General features: G+C 38.7%; 1 non-coding gene across 1 annotated transcript; it reads right to left on the reverse strand.

Annotated features, from left to right (window-relative positions):
• Positions 1 to 1,216: 1,216 nt before the first annotated feature.
• On the reverse strand, positions 1,217 to 1,323 carry LOC121481732. Its single transcript, XR_005985390.1, has one exon. It is a non-coding gene; the product is annotated as a U6 spliceosomal RNA (small nuclear RNA).
• Between the last annotated feature and the right edge of the window lie 14,490 nt (positions 1,324 to 15,813).

The following is a 15,813-nucleotide window of genomic DNA, read 5'->3' on the forward strand; positions in this document are numbered from 1 at the left end:
TCAAGTATTCAAAATGAACACATGACATCATTTAATGGACTGTGTACCCACAGCAGTGGATACATCCCTCTTCACTCTGCAAACATTTTGCACTTTTGTTTCTGCTCTGGATCTACTAGTGGCTTTTTCATTGTCAAACGCAATGTAATTAGGGCTTCTGTGGTGAACTGTGATTACCCTCTGTTTTAAAACACGTGTCTCCTACCTATAGATGCACAGAGACTAAGATGAATAGGTAGGCGGAGACAGCTATGCTTTTTAAGAAATCCAAACGCCTTACTGATACATTTTAAAATATTAATTTTTAAAATATTGTATTGGACTCGGTTGGGGTGCCTGGTTGGCTGTCTGTAGGGCATGTGACTCTTGACCTCAGGGTCATGAACTCAAGCCCCACGATGGGCGTGGAGCCTACTTAAAAAAACAAAATAAAACAAAATGCTATTTAAAAAATGTATTGGACATGCTTGACAAAACAAAGCTGTAAAGAAAACAAAGCTTAAGAATTAAGCTAAGGAATACTGAGATATCCCAAGTGAGGAAAATTTTATCCCAACATCTTTGTTAATTGTCATTCAAGTAGGGGAAAAATAGATAAATGAGTTGGTGTAAAGACGTTTTATATTCACTGAAATCTTTTTATGATGCAAGTTTAAATTCTGTTCCCGAAAGGAAAATTTCAGAGTGCTGCCCATACCACCACCAACGATGGAGAGAGCCTGGGGAATATTAGAACCGCCTGGGAAGAATTAAGTTTGGAAGCTTTTAGTGAACTTCATACAGTGAGGTGGAAGGGAGCCTCCTTCTGGTCAACTACGTAGAAGAGCATGTTGGTTTTTACTGAAAGTTCTTTGCCTATGTTACAGCCGAAATTGCAACAAGCTTCTCTTACTAAAAAAGATTCTGCAGTATTAATACAGGAAGAGGAAAGAAAATAATCGCCCCGAACTACCTCAGCAGAAATGTGCCCAAACATACATGCACTTCAAAGTAAGGGAAGTTCCACAGTGTTTCAACTGCTAAATAATCATTTTACACAATCGTCAAATTCCAAAGAAAACATAGCCTACACATTAAATACGTTCTCAAATTATCAGTAGGCTTAGGACAAATTCTATAAGCTAAATAATTTGCAACTGAATTTTCAAATGACCTTTTCTTTATTAAAATATGCATTAATTTATCGTAGTCTAGATGTAAATTTCTAACTTTTTTTAGAAATAAGGGACGCTTCACAAATTTGTGTGTCATCCTTGTGCAAGGGCCATGCTCATCTTTAACGTATTATTTCAATTTTAGTATATGTGCTGCCGAAGCAAGCACTAGACTTTAATATTTATTATAATAAATGTACTATAGGAGCATAAATCCTGATTCATATATTTTAATTTACAAATCCATCAGTTTGATTAATGGAGCCATTTTTCTCTCCAATCATGTTAAATTACATCCATAGCCAGAACCCTGAAGTAAATTATGAGCTCATTCAGGAAACATCCTGCCAAGAGAGTATTTGGCACACAGTAGGCAGTCAATAAATATCGAAAACGATAAACATTTATTCTATCAAAGCATACATAGCAGTATAGATTTTCAACCGCGTGTAAACTCTTCAATTGAAATGTTAACAACAGCCCAGTCGGTCCCTCATCCAACACACCTGAGAGTTGCTTTCCCTTCCATTAATTGAAATGCATTCAGGAGAGAGACGTTAATTAATATTAATCAAGCCTACCAGGAAAGTAAGGTGGTGCTATTGCCAATGTACTCTTGAGACCATATAATCATGATTTTAGAGTCACTGCATTCTTTGTTCCTTCAGTTTATGCTGATATTTAATTGCATGTGATAATGTAGAAATAATCACTGATCGAGAAAAATCAGGTTCTACCTGAGGCCTACCTGGGTGAAGTCCAAGTCATTGTGAGACCTTATGTCCAATTTACCCCGGGTTCTGGTTTACCAGGTAATGACCCACCATGCTGCCATGCATGCCTGGCCTGTGTTAGTAGAGCCAGGCACAAGAGCCCTAACCCGTGTCCAGGAAGCAGAGGGAAGTCTTTGATTTCACTGGGAGGCCACAGGGCTATTGCTTGCATCCCCTTCTGGACCCATAAAGTTCCTATTTGTTGCAAGAGCATTTATTTGGAAAATTAAGGGACAAAGGGCTTGTTTGCTTTAAGAAAAGCAAAGAACAATCTCAATAATTTATGAGAAGTTTTATTTGATTACTGGGTCAGTGGTTTAATTTTGCATATGTTCTCATGAATGTAACCACTGTGTTTTATGTGAGGATCGTCTTGTAAACTACATGCACTGGCAGAGGAAAATCAGTTTGCAGCACCCAAGACAGTAGGGAAATTGGCAGCCATGGAAAACACCTGTAACGCTTTCCTCCCCAGCTTCACAGCTAACCACCAGCAGAGGAACACCCTTGCTCAAACACTCTCCTCGGCAGTGCTTAGCTCTTCTGTCAACCAATTACCTTCTGGCTAAATTTTGATGTGAAATAATGACAGCATTTACCCTAGTGCTATTTTGTTCAAAATATTACCTAATTTAGTAATCTGTTTCTCATGTCTCATGTGCTCCTATCAATGGCAAGTTAATTAACAACAGAGAAATTCTGTGGGGTGTGTGTGTTCGCATGTGTGCTCACACATGCATAGGTTGACTTGCTTTGTTTCAGGTGGCTGAGACCTACACTCTAAAGTGTACTTATAGGAACTTAGAGCCTTGTATATTTACCTCATTCCTATCAGGGATGGGAAATCCAACAGTGCGGACAATTCCCTCCTGAAGTTGCCATTATAATGCAAGTGGGTGCTGTCAATAAACTCCAGACAGCCTTTTTGGTTTTTGTAAGCAATCTTGGACCCTGTGGTTATCAAAGGGTTATGATAGCCCTTCATGGCTGCAGCTACTGTGTGTGATAAGAACCCACCAGATGACATGGTACTGGGCATATTCCCTTTAATCTCCTTCTCATATTGCTGAAACTATGCAAGACATATATTTTATCCCTATTTTATAGATCAGGAAAGTGAACTTTAGAGAAGTTTAAAGTGGAAAAGATGATATGTGAACCTAAATTAGCCTGACTCCAAGGTTATGCTTTTTCCACTATATGCACAGCCACTGACTTTATATACTTCTAGGATTATAGCCAGCCACCCAACCTTATTTTCTAAGCCCTGCTTTTCTGAGCAGTTAATACTCTTTTTTTTTTTTTTTTTGAGCAGTTAATACTCTTGAGAGACAAATGCCCTACATATGGCTTTCCAGCTAGAAGTAGACACAGTCATTTACTCACTCTGCTGAGCTAAGGCCCAGAGAGTATCCCTCCAACCACCTGAGATATCGAGAGGGTAGGAACAAGGTTTATGGAACACAATACAAATAAAGCTTCTCTCAGCCACTCCTAAGAAAAATCTGATGTGCATCATTCACTCATTCATTCAACAATTATTTCCTGAGGGACTCTTTGCCAGGCACTGTTTTATGTGCTGGACTTAAAATAATGAGTAAGAGATAGTGTTCACTCTCAAAGCACTGGAAGTATTAGGGAGACAGTCTCGCAAAAGAGCAATTTCTATGTAGAGTGATTAAAAACTACATTGGAACAAGCATGAGATTAGTAGACACAAAGCAAGGGTGACCACTTGCTATGGAGTGTTTACAACAACTTCCAGGAGAAAAATAGCATCCCAGCAGACTTTTAAAGAACAAACAATTGGTAAGCCTGGCCATTGAAGTGAGACAGTTTTCTAGGCAGAAAGGACAGGATACACACAGACCTAAAAGTGAGAGGGAACCTGCATGTTCCAAATCCTGCAAGGTCTCCTGTGTTGCTGGAGGGAGTAAGTGTAGAAAATAATGACACTGGACAGTTAAAACAGATCATGAAGGTTCTGGTGAGAAATGTTAGGACTCCATCCTAGAAGGAACATATTCCCGGACCAAAAACTTATGATTTACATCTCTTAGCCATCCTATTAGAGTCTAAGAGACCTAGGACATTGCTCACCTAACCCAACTTAGGAGCAAAACACTATTCTTATAAGATTTTTCCCTTTGCGCTCCTCACTCAGCCCTAAGGAGTAATTGTGTTGTTTTTTTTCCTTGGCAGTGACGTGATTTTCCAGCAGTCTCACGAATACTCATGAGAGAACCGGGAGGGAACAAAACAGGGGAGGGTTGGTGCCAAAGAGGGTGTCATTCATTTGTTCAGTCATTCATTTAACCCAGGCAATGCAGCAATAACCATTTAAAGCAGGAATTGGCAGTCTATCACCTGTTAAGTCAAGTATGTCCTATCACCTATTTTTGTAAATAAAGTTTTATTGGAACACACCTATATGTGTTCATTTATGCACTGTTTGTGACTACTTTCACGCTAAAAGAGTGGAGGTGGTTTGTTGTAACAGAGACAATATAGACCACAAAACTGAAAATATTTACTATCTGGTCCTTTACAGCAAAAGTCTGCTAAGCCCTGCTTAGTTGATTTAAATTCCAACTCTGCCATTTGGGCTCTGAATCTCAGTTTCCCCTTCTCTGAAGCAGAGATGATAATAATTATGTTGTCTAATAGATTTTCTGTGAAGATTAGATCATTTTATGTGCAAAGTTCCCAGCATAAAGTAAGCACTGAATAAACATTAGTTGTTGGTGGTACTTATTCCTTCACCAATATTGCAGGTATGGCTGGGAAACTGGACAAGGACTACACTGGACATTGCATCCAGTCTCCCGGCTGCTGAGACGTTTTAATGCCTGTTGGGTAGGCACATGGAGAGTAGAGTATCCAGGTGTGGATTACGCAGGAAGAGTTAAGGCTGGGTATAGACATTTGGGAGTTAATAACATATGATATATTTAAAGCCACAGACCTGGATGGAATCACTGGAAAAAGCATATGTGGAAAGTAGAGGAGGGCCAGACACCAAATCCAGTTGAGGTTTGTGAACATAAATTTAAAGTTAGCCTAGAAAGCACTGTTGCATTTTTTTCCCCAGCTACATTCAGTTGTACTGATCCAATGATGGAATAGGAACAAAGTTGAATTTACTCAAGGCTGGATTTCTCCCAGATCAAAACAGTAGGAGGAGTAAGGCAAAGGAGCTGAATATGTATACATGGAAATTATTTAACAATAGACCGAGAAATTTTAACCAGGTAAAGGTAAAGATGGATGTTGGCCAGTGAGATAACAGTAAAGTCAGTGAACTGGGGTTCCTAATGGCATCCAAGAATTACTGGAGTAGATTACTCTCACTTAGTTACACTGGAGTAAGTGAACTGGAGAGGTAGGAAGAGACCGTCAAAGAATAAACAAAAATAGTGATGGTGAGAAATTTAGTAAACTAATGGCTAAAATCCATAATGCGTGTGGGGGGGGAGTGATGCGGAGGAGAGTAGATTGCTTTAAAAGGTGTGTGTGTGTGTGGGGGGGGAGATGGCAAAGTATATAACCTAATTCCATGTGCTTCAAAGACCAGAGGGATTAAAGAGGAAATGGAAGTAATGGTATAAATCCAGCCTTAAAGCAAAACTTGGGCACCTACCCCAAATAACTTCAGTCACAGATAATCAAATAAGAGCGAAATGCTTACATAGTAGAGGCTACATGTAAATAATGTAAAGAGAGGTCATTACTAAGGTAACATTAGCCGCTGTAAGAAATAGATACAACCCAAATGCTCAGGGGCTTAACTTGATAGAAGTTTACTTCCTGCTCAATAAACTCAATAGAAATGATCCCTTGGAAGAGGAAGGGCTCTTTTCCATGTAGTTATTCAAATACTCAAGTGGATAAAGACTCTTCCATCCTCAACACATGGTTTCTACAAACTGAAGGTTGCTGGAGGGGAGGGGGTAGGCGGATGCGACAACTGGGTGATGGACATTAAGGAGAGCGCGTGATGTAATGAACACTGGGTATTATATAAGACTGATAGGGGATCTCTGGATGGCTCAGCAGTTTGGCACCTGCCTTGGGCTCAGGGTATGATCCTGGGGCCCTGGGATCAAAGTCCTGCACTGGGCTCCTTGCATGGAGCCTGCTTCTCCCTCTGCCTGTGTCTCTGCCTCTCTGTCTCTCTGTGTCTCTCATGAATAAATGAATAAAATCTTAAAAAAAAAAAAAAGACTGAGAATCACTGACCTCTACCTCTGAAATGAATAATACGTTATATGTTAATTAATTGAATTTTTAAAAATGTAGTTTTTAAGGCTGCCATGGTTATGACATCAAGACAGTAAAAGAGAGGGAGATGAAAAAAAAAAAGAGAGAGTGAGAGAGGGAGATGAGCACTGCATTATGGCTCAGGCCTGGAAGTGATTGACATCATTTTCTATCATTTAGTTATGTGGCTGGAAATGGAGTCTATATTTTGTGCCCAGAAATAAAAGGAAATAAATTTGGTGACTTGCAGTAGAAGTCTAGGGAACAGTTTAATCAGGAAACTTTTGTGGAACTTTATCAGAAAAAAACAATAAATCATGGTATATTAAAAAATATCATGGACTCAGAAGTATTTGAGAAGTATTTGGCACTTGGGTGGTTCAGTCCAACTCTTGGCTTCGGCTCAGGTCATGATCTCAGGGTGGTGAGACTGAGCTCTGTGTGGGCCTCCATGTTCAGCATGGTGTCTGCTTAAGAGATTCTCTCTCCCTCTCTGCCCCTCCTGCCATCCATTCTCTCTCTCTCTCTCTCAAATAAGTAAATAAATAAAATATTCTTGAAATTTAGCTTTATCATATATATGAACTTGAGCAAGTCATGGAAACTTATTAATCCTTATTTATAAAATCGTGATAAATAGTTTTCTTGCCTTAAAAGGTACTCAAAAATATCAAAATAAGATATCATGTATTAATAATGTCCTATAAATTCTGAAGCACTGCGTAAATGTGAGTTATTATTACTACTACTGTGAACATAAACTGTTATCTGCCCCATTCTTGTTCCTTTAAGTTAACTATATATTCCTGTGCAAACTTGCATTATAATTTTGTAAAAAGCTGCTTCAAATACCCACATTTCTTATCCAAAATCCTCATACGTGCATTTCGCTTGTCCCCCTCAGTTCTGACTCTTGGCAAACCCAACCTTCCACTTCTTGACTTTGGTATTACACTTAATTTTCATTTTCTGCCTATCTCCTAGTATCGAGACTCAAGTTCTAAGTTTCCATCTTGTTTTGCCCTGTGACACATCTACAGGGAAAAATCTATACCTGTTAACTCCTCTGCCTTCACAGAGAGTGACCTGGGTGCTCTGCTCCATTTCTGTCGATGGCCACTGTGCTTCTGAAAGACTCTTCCATAGTCTTTGTCCTGCACAACCCTATAGGCCACTGTTCATATAGTTGACCAAATTATTATAATGTTTTAGCAGATGGCAGCAGATATCTATCAAGACAATATCCCATCAGATAGAAGTTACTGTCTTGAAGAAAAGGTCCCTTTTCCTCATTCACCCTAAGGTACCACATGGACTTGTGGTTGATCCCTTATGTGAGGTCTAGTCCTGTCCAAATGTGAAGGAGAGTCATGTGACCTGTCCAGGACGAATAACCCAAAACTCAAGAAGACTGCACCTAAGGGATGCCTGGGTGACTCAGAGGTTGAGCATCTATCTGCCTTCTGCTCAGGGCATATATTGGTCCCAGAATCGAGTCCCACATCGGGCTCCCCGAGAGGAGCCTGCTTCTCTCTCTGCCTATGTCTCTGCCTCTCTCTCTGTGTCTCCATGAATAAATAAAATCTTAAAAAAGAAGAAGAAGAAGACTGCACCTAAAAGGCTCAGAACTGTGTCAGAACCTTGTTTCTTAGGTAAAAAAAATTACCAGTTCCTAATGATATAGAATTGTTGATTAAAAGAGCAATACAACAGTAAAACATGTGTTATCTATGTGCCTAAGTTCATTATTACACAAAGCAGTATGTAGATTTCCTATCTTGATGGGTTGGTTCTTTAAAAAAACAAACAAACAGAAAACCTTTGTTTCAAAGCCAAACCCAAATACTCCATTCCATCACAGTTAAAGTGAAAACAATGACCCCAAGTGTCCATGCTTTTAGACAACAATCTACTTATCTTCTGGATCACAATTTACATTGATAAGTCTATATAACTAATGTCCAAAGATCCTCCCTAGTTGAAAACCACAGCTAAAGTCAGATATTTAAAAAAAAAAAAAAGTCAGATATAAATATACACAGTGAACAGCAGTCAAAACATAACTTTTTTTTTTTTAAAGATTTTATTTAGTTACTTGACAGAGAGAGAGAGAAAACACAAGCAGGGGGAGCAGCAGGCAGAGGGAGAGAGAGAAGCAGGCCCCCCACTGAGCAGGGAGCTTCATGTGGGGCTTGATTCCCAGGACCCTGGGATCATGACCTGAGCCAAAGGCAGGTGCATAACCAACTGAGCTACCCAGGTTCCTCAAAACACCCATAACTTAAGAGGAATTGGCCCAAGGTAAATAAATAAGGAACATGCCTTGGCTTCTATCTATCTCAGTACATGTTAAGGAAATAATTCCTTTTCACACTACACTATGTTAATCAATTTACCTTATGTAGCCCCTTTCATCTCTGCCTATTCAATCACAATCATCTTTAAAGACACAGCTCGAAATCTACATTCTTAAGAAAACAAATAACTGTGTGACCCCATTTATATGAAGGATCTAAAGTACTCAAATTCACAGAGTCAGAAAGTAAAATGGTGGTTATCAGGAGATAGGAGGAAGGGGAGATGGGAATTGTTTAATAAGTATAGGAGATTCTGTTTTGCAGGACAAAACGGTCCTAGACACCTGTTACAAAGTAATGTGAATATACTTAACACTACTGACCATACACTTAAAAATGGTTAAGATAGTAAATTTTATGTTATTTTTTACCACAATTCCAGACTTTAACGTATGTTACAAAGCTGTAGCGATCAAAACTGTATGGTACTGGTACAAAAATGGACATCAATAGAACAGAATAGAAAACCCAGAAATGAGCCCACAACTTTATGGTCAATGAATCCTACTCAATGGGAAAAAGACAGTTTCTTTAACAAATGGTATTAGGAAAACTAGATAGTTACATGCAAAAGAATTAAACTGGACCACTTTCTCATATCAAACAAACACAAAAATAAATTCAAAATAGATTAAAGATTTAACTGTGAGACCTGAAACCATAAAAATCCTAGAAGAGAACACAGACCTTTCTGACATCAGCCATAGCAATTTCTTTCTATATATGTCTCCTGAGGCAAGGGAAACAAAAGCAAAAGTAAACTATTGGGATTTCATCAAAATAAAAAGCTTTTGCACAGCAAAGGAAACCATCAACAAATTAAAAAGCGACCTATGAAATTTGAGAAGACATTTGTAAATGGCATATTTGATAAAGTGTTAGTATCCAGAATATATAAAGAACTTATAAAACCCCCAAAATGAATAATCCAATTAAAAAATGGGTAGAGACATGAATAGACATTTTTCCAAAGAAGATGTATATAGATGGCCAATAGACACATAAAAAGATGCCCAACACCATTGATCATCAGGAAAATGCAAATCAAAAAACTACAATGAGATCACTTCATGTCTGTCGGAGTGGCTAAAATCAACAACACAAAAAATAGCAAGTGTTGGCAAGCATGTGGAGAAAGGGGAACACTTCTGAACTGCTGGTAGGAATAAAAACTAGTGCAGCCACTCTGGAAAACAATATGGAGATTCCTCGAAAAAAGTTAAAAATAGAACAACCCTATAACTCAGCAATTGCACTACTAGGTATTTACCCAAAGAATACAAGAGTACTAATTCAAAAGGATCCATGTATCCTGATGTTTATAGCAGCACTATCTACAAGAGCCAAATTATGGAAACAGCCCAAGTGTCCATTGACTGATGAATGAATAAAGAAGATTTGGGGTATACACACACACACACACACACATGCACGCTTACATACATACATACATACAACAGAATATTAGCCACAAAAAATAATGAAATTTTGTCATTTGCAATGATATGGATGGAGCCTGAGAGTACTATGCTATGCAAAATAAACCAGTGAGAGAAAGATAAATATAATATGATTTTACTCTATGTGGAATTTAAGAAACAAAACAAATGAACATGGGGGAGGAAATAGAGGCAAACCATAAAAAAGAATCTTACCTATGAAGAACAAACTGAGGGTTGCTGGAGGGGAGGTAGATGGGGAGATGGGATAAGTGGGTAAAGGGGATTGAGGAGGACACTGGTTGTGATGAGCACTGGGTGTTGTTCTGTAAGTGATGAATCACTGAATTCTGTACCTGAAACTAATATTACACTGTATGTCAACTAATTGGAACTTAAGTAAAAACTTTTTAAAAAAAGAAAAATAAAATTTTAAAATTCTTCATTCTTCCGAAATCCTTTGCTAGCCATCCTGCCTGAGATGATCCTGTCCTCTTCTCCCAAATTATCATCTGTCCTGTTACTTCTTGTTTAGTTGTGTGTCTACTTGCAACAACTACTTTCATCTGAAACTGTTAACTTGGTATTTTTAATATAACAAGTTTTTATATATGTGAGCTTTTATGAGAAAATGATAATGAAATTATTTTAAAATCAGTGTCTGCATCTTCTGTTATATCCTCTCTGTGCCCAATAAGCACCTACCATTTTAACTAGTTGAGTCATAGCAGGACCCATAAGATTTGGAGAGCCAAGGCTGAAATCCGATTTCAACGTAAAGGATAGTGCGAGAAACAGATAATAGTAAAAATCATCAGAAAAGACATTACTAGCAGTCAAGGACAATAAGCAGATGGTGGCCACTTTCATTTGCTCATCCTTTTATTCAATAAAAGATTACAGAGTTCCTATGTGGAAGATACATCCTCGTTCTATAAGATACAGGATGATAAGAATTTCTGCCCTTAGGAATGTCTAATACTGTAGTTTCTGACTCTCTCCCAAAGAAAGCTGGAGCAAGAGTGGCCAGACATGTTGGTCCAGGATCTCAGGGTTAAAAGCCAGATATAGTAGAAACCCAAGGACAGAAACACATGCAAGGGAAACAAAGAGAAAAAGGAGAAGTTACGTTGGTTATCAGGTACAAGAATAGAGGACAAAAAAAAAAAAAGAATAGAGGACAAACGCCAATGTATGAGACAAAGACAAAGGTCAAGTAAATAGTAATGGAGCAAGAATTCATGACCAAGCCTAGACCAGGGTAGAAATTGGGTCTTTGGCCATTGTCAGAAACAGGATACCCAGATTTCTCTCTTACTGCATGCATTTCCAATTACAGTAGGTGGGTTCCCAAGAGTTAAAGGCCCCGGGTCAGGCAAAGTGGGCAAGTAGAATAAATCTACAAGCAATCAAATTAAAAATACTAAGTGCCACAGGCAGATGCCAACTGTTATAAGATGCTGCAAGAGGCCATATAATAACATAGCAGTCAGCCCAACTCTTGATGTCAGAGTTCCTCAGTTCAAATCACAACTATGCCAGTTATTTGTTACGTAATGTTTGGCAAGATAAGGATATGTCTCAGTTTTCTCGTTTGTAAAATAGAAACAGTAACCATACCTGGTTTACAGGTGGTGTTGTAAGAATGAAATGAGTTAATTTATGTAAAAGGTTGAAGAGAGTGTCTAGGACATAGTAAGCGATATAAAAGTATTACCAATTCTGAGTTAAAAGCATGAATGATCACTTCCAGATGTAAGGTTTAGAAAAAACTTTGTATAGGAACTGGCATTTGAATTTACTAGTGAATGATTAGGTACAACTTGAATGCACAGGAAGGGAGCACAGGGGCAGGTCAAAGTGGCTCAAACTATATTTAGAGGAGAAAGAGAAAAAAGATGGTTGGAATATAGGGCATATATCAAAGAATAATAGGAGATAGAACTAGAAAGGTGATTTACAGCCAGATAAGATGAATGCCAGGCCAAGCAGTCCAAACCTTATCCAGAACGCAAGGCAGAAGCACTGTGGGATTCTGAACAAGGGAGGGGTGCAATAAGAGATGAATTTGGAAGTCCTTGCCTGCACAGACCATGAAGGCACTAAAAGCTATGTGCCCAGGCAAGGAGTACAATTGCTCAGGAGAGGTATTAAGGGTCAGAGAAGAGTTGTACACAGAAGGCATCATTAAAGTCCTGCAAAATGTAGAGTTGTAAGCAAGTATCCAGGGAAGGGAAATAAATAAAATCTATAAAATGCACAATCTATTAACATACCAAGTACATGCAGTGTGCTCCTCTGTGACAACAGAGAATTGGAATCTCTGTTCATGACATTTTTTGCATCTATGTGGATTGCTCATCTCTATGCATGTTCCTTAAGAAAGAATTCAAATTCCTCCAAAATATTATCTCAGTCAGGATCCCCAATCTTATTTCTCTCCAGCCTCCAAAGCACATCCCATGCTACAGCCAAATGGTATGGCTATTCTCAACCAGTTATAAAAAAAAAAAAAAAAAAAAGACATTCTAAATCATAAAGCACCAGGAAAACTTCAGGATTTATCTATTGTTTTCTTATTTTTTTGTTTTCTTCATTTCAGGCCTTCGTTCACCCAGTTTTCTCCTCCTAGAAGAGTCCTTTTAGTCCTTTTATCTTCAACTACCAAATTCCTATTTAACCGTTGAGGCCCAGCTGAAACACTGCTTTCCTCATAAAGCCATCCTCGTGAGGAGCCATCTCTCCAGCAGGAAGTGATCTCTCTCTTGTCCGTTCTCTCAGCACTGGATATATTACTCTCATATCACTCGGATTCAATGCAAAATGCAATAAATGCTATTTGTGAACATGTCATAACTATATCACTACTGATCGGTTTTCTTTTCTTCTTTTTTTTTTGAGAGAGTGTGGAGAGTGTGTGAGAGCAGAGGTGGGGAGGGGGAAAGAATCTGAAGCAGGCCTCATGCTGGGCATGGAGCCCAACGTGGGGCTCCCTCTCAAGACCCTGAGATCATGACCTGAGCTGAAATCAAGAGTCGGAGGCGTTACTGAGTCATCCAGACACACTCATTACCAATCAATTTTTAAAAATTGTAATTGTGGGCAGGCTGGGTGACTCAGTGGTTTAGCGCTGCCTTCAGCCCAGGGAGGGATCCTGGAGACCCGGGATCGAGTCCCACATCGGGCTCCCTGCATGGAGCCTGCTTCTCCCTCTGCCTGTGTCTCTGCCTCTCTCTCTCTCTCTCTCTCTCTCTCTCTGTCTCTCATGAATAAATAAATAAAATCTTTAAAAAATTGTAATAGTGCTCGAGAGTTTACAAACACTTCTCATCTATGTATGTGAAGAATAAACCAATCCTATTAACCACTTATTATTTAAAAAAACAAGAAAATTTTTATTATTCTCATTCTTTCCTGCTGATGAAAGAACAAATGAATTACCCAAGGTCACACCACATCAAGGCTTGAGCCCAGATCCAGGGAATTTGATCCTGCATGTTCTCTCACCCGCTAAGTTCCTCCTATACTCTTTCTATGTGAACCCTTGATCTCCAAACCTCCCAGTGAAAAATTTGAAAATATGAAAAATTTCATATTTTGACTTTTCTCATTCTTATTTTCTTGAATCTTTACAGAAATCCAATGCTTCATTGCATCTTTATTTTAATCTTTATTGCTTTTTCTGGTTACAATAGTAACGCATGCTAACCATAAAAATTCAAATATTTCAGAAAAGCATTACACAGAAAGCAAAGAATCCTGCAATTACTCAGTTCATTGGCACTCCTGCTCTGCTAGCACCACGCCAATGAGTAGGATCTCCACTGTGGGCTACCCTCAAAGGCAGAGGTTCCAACACCTTTACCTTTTTAGTTCCCAGGTTATCATTACTCCACCTGCCATAGCAGACATTTCTGCTATCACCCACTCCATGCCTCCAGCCCATTTATGATAGAGCTTCAGGCAGCCAGGACCACCTGATCAGAGGTGCAGTCAAAATGAAGCCTATTTGCCACCCTGGATACAGCAAACACGGAGGAATTGTATTGTCCATCTCCGAGGAGCAGACTGGATCCGGCCACACCGTACCCAACCACTACTAACTTAATATAGTTTTCTTAGTACAACGCTCAGCAATATAATAGATAATCTGCCCCACTTCCATCCAGGGAGGGAGCGAGGATAGAGGAATCCTCAGAATTTCACATGAATTTATAATATTCGATGACTTTCACTTAAGTATCTTGCTTTTCCCATCACTCACTTATAATAGATAGTTTTTCATTTTTCACTTGCTAGCTTCTGAGCTAGACCAAAAGGGACAATCTAGCAAAGGGGGAAGATGATTGAGTGGTACAGGCACTAATTCATGAAGTATAACATTTCTCTCTGCCAAATCCTTTCCCTTGTCAAATTTTTGCTGGAATCAATAGGTTATTTTTGGAATCGTTAAACATAGTACTGAATCAGGCAAATTATGCTATGAATAATATCACAAGAACTATTCAGAGAAAGAAAATAATAGATGATTAAGTGCCTACAAGCAGTCTTCCTAGGATAATGTTTTCTAATGAATTATATGACGTGTATATTTAGGGAACTATTTTTCTCTTGAGAGGAACGCTGCTTTATTTACTTGGGGAAAAAATCCGAATGATGCCCCCCACAAATAGTCAAATTCTTGGTTTTCAAATAAGTGTTTTCATTTAAATAACAAAGGTACAGGGAGAATAATATTCAATAATCTAATTTCATATTTTGAGGACTTTTCTCATTCTGATTTTCTTGAATCTTTACAGAAATCCAATGCTTCATTGCATCTTTATTTTAATCTTTATTGCTTTTTCTGGTTATAATAGTAACGCATGCTAACCATAAAAATTCAAGTATTTCAGAAAAGCATTACACAGAAAGCAAAGAATCCTGCAATTACTCAGAATTGCTACACTTCTACAGTCTCCAGCTATAGTTTCCACTTTTCTCAATCTGTTAACCCTCTCCTGACCTCTCGAGATCAGCCCAGTTCCTCCTTCTGTGTTACAGCCCTACCTTCTCCAGTTCACGTGCAAACATCCCTCATAATTTAAAAAATATCCTTGACCCTTCAGTATCTTCTAGCCTTACAATTGTCTCTCATTTCTTTCTCATCTGAGCATCTCAAGAGTAAGTTTTGTTTGTTTCTCAGATCACTATGATCTGATTTCTTTCCCTTCTAGCCAACTAAAGCCATAAGGTTCTAATGTCCAAATATAATAAACATCCTCTCTCCAGCTTTAACACTCTTAACCTCTCCTTCCTTAAAATATGTATCTCATTGGTTTGATTACATTTCTCTGTCCTGATTCTCTTTCTGCTTCTCTGGTAATGCTTTCTTGATCTGCTTTATCATTCCATCTCCCTCTGTTTGTCATTCTTAGGGTGAGGCTTTGTTTGTGGTCCATTTCTCTTCTTGCTCTGCATAAGTAGCATCATTTGAGTTATCTAATTGATCTCAAGGTTTTTACAACCACCTATCACTGATAAACCCAAAATCTTATCACCAGCCCCTCCCAGTATCTTCAGGTTCCACATTCACACATGTACCTGTGTTTCCCAAAGGTACCTTTAAATGGACATTGTCCAGAATGAATTCAATCATTGCCTCCACCCTCTACCAATCCAAGAGACCTCCTGCTCTCATCCACGTGTCAGGTATTGACACCCTTGTGCACCTGCTCACCCAAGCAAGACACTGGGCATCATTTCTCACTTTTTCTTCATTTTTCTTACAGACTTAACCATCCAAACATATTTTGAATCTGTTCCCCTTTCTCTCATTTAAGCTCTATCC

The sequence above is a fragment of the Vulpes lagopus genome, chromosome 23 (assembly GCF_018345385.1).
Source record: "Vulpes lagopus strain Blue_001 chromosome 23, ASM1834538v1, whole genome shotgun sequence".
NCBI lineage: Eukaryota > Metazoa > Chordata > Mammalia > Carnivora > Canidae > Vulpes > Vulpes lagopus.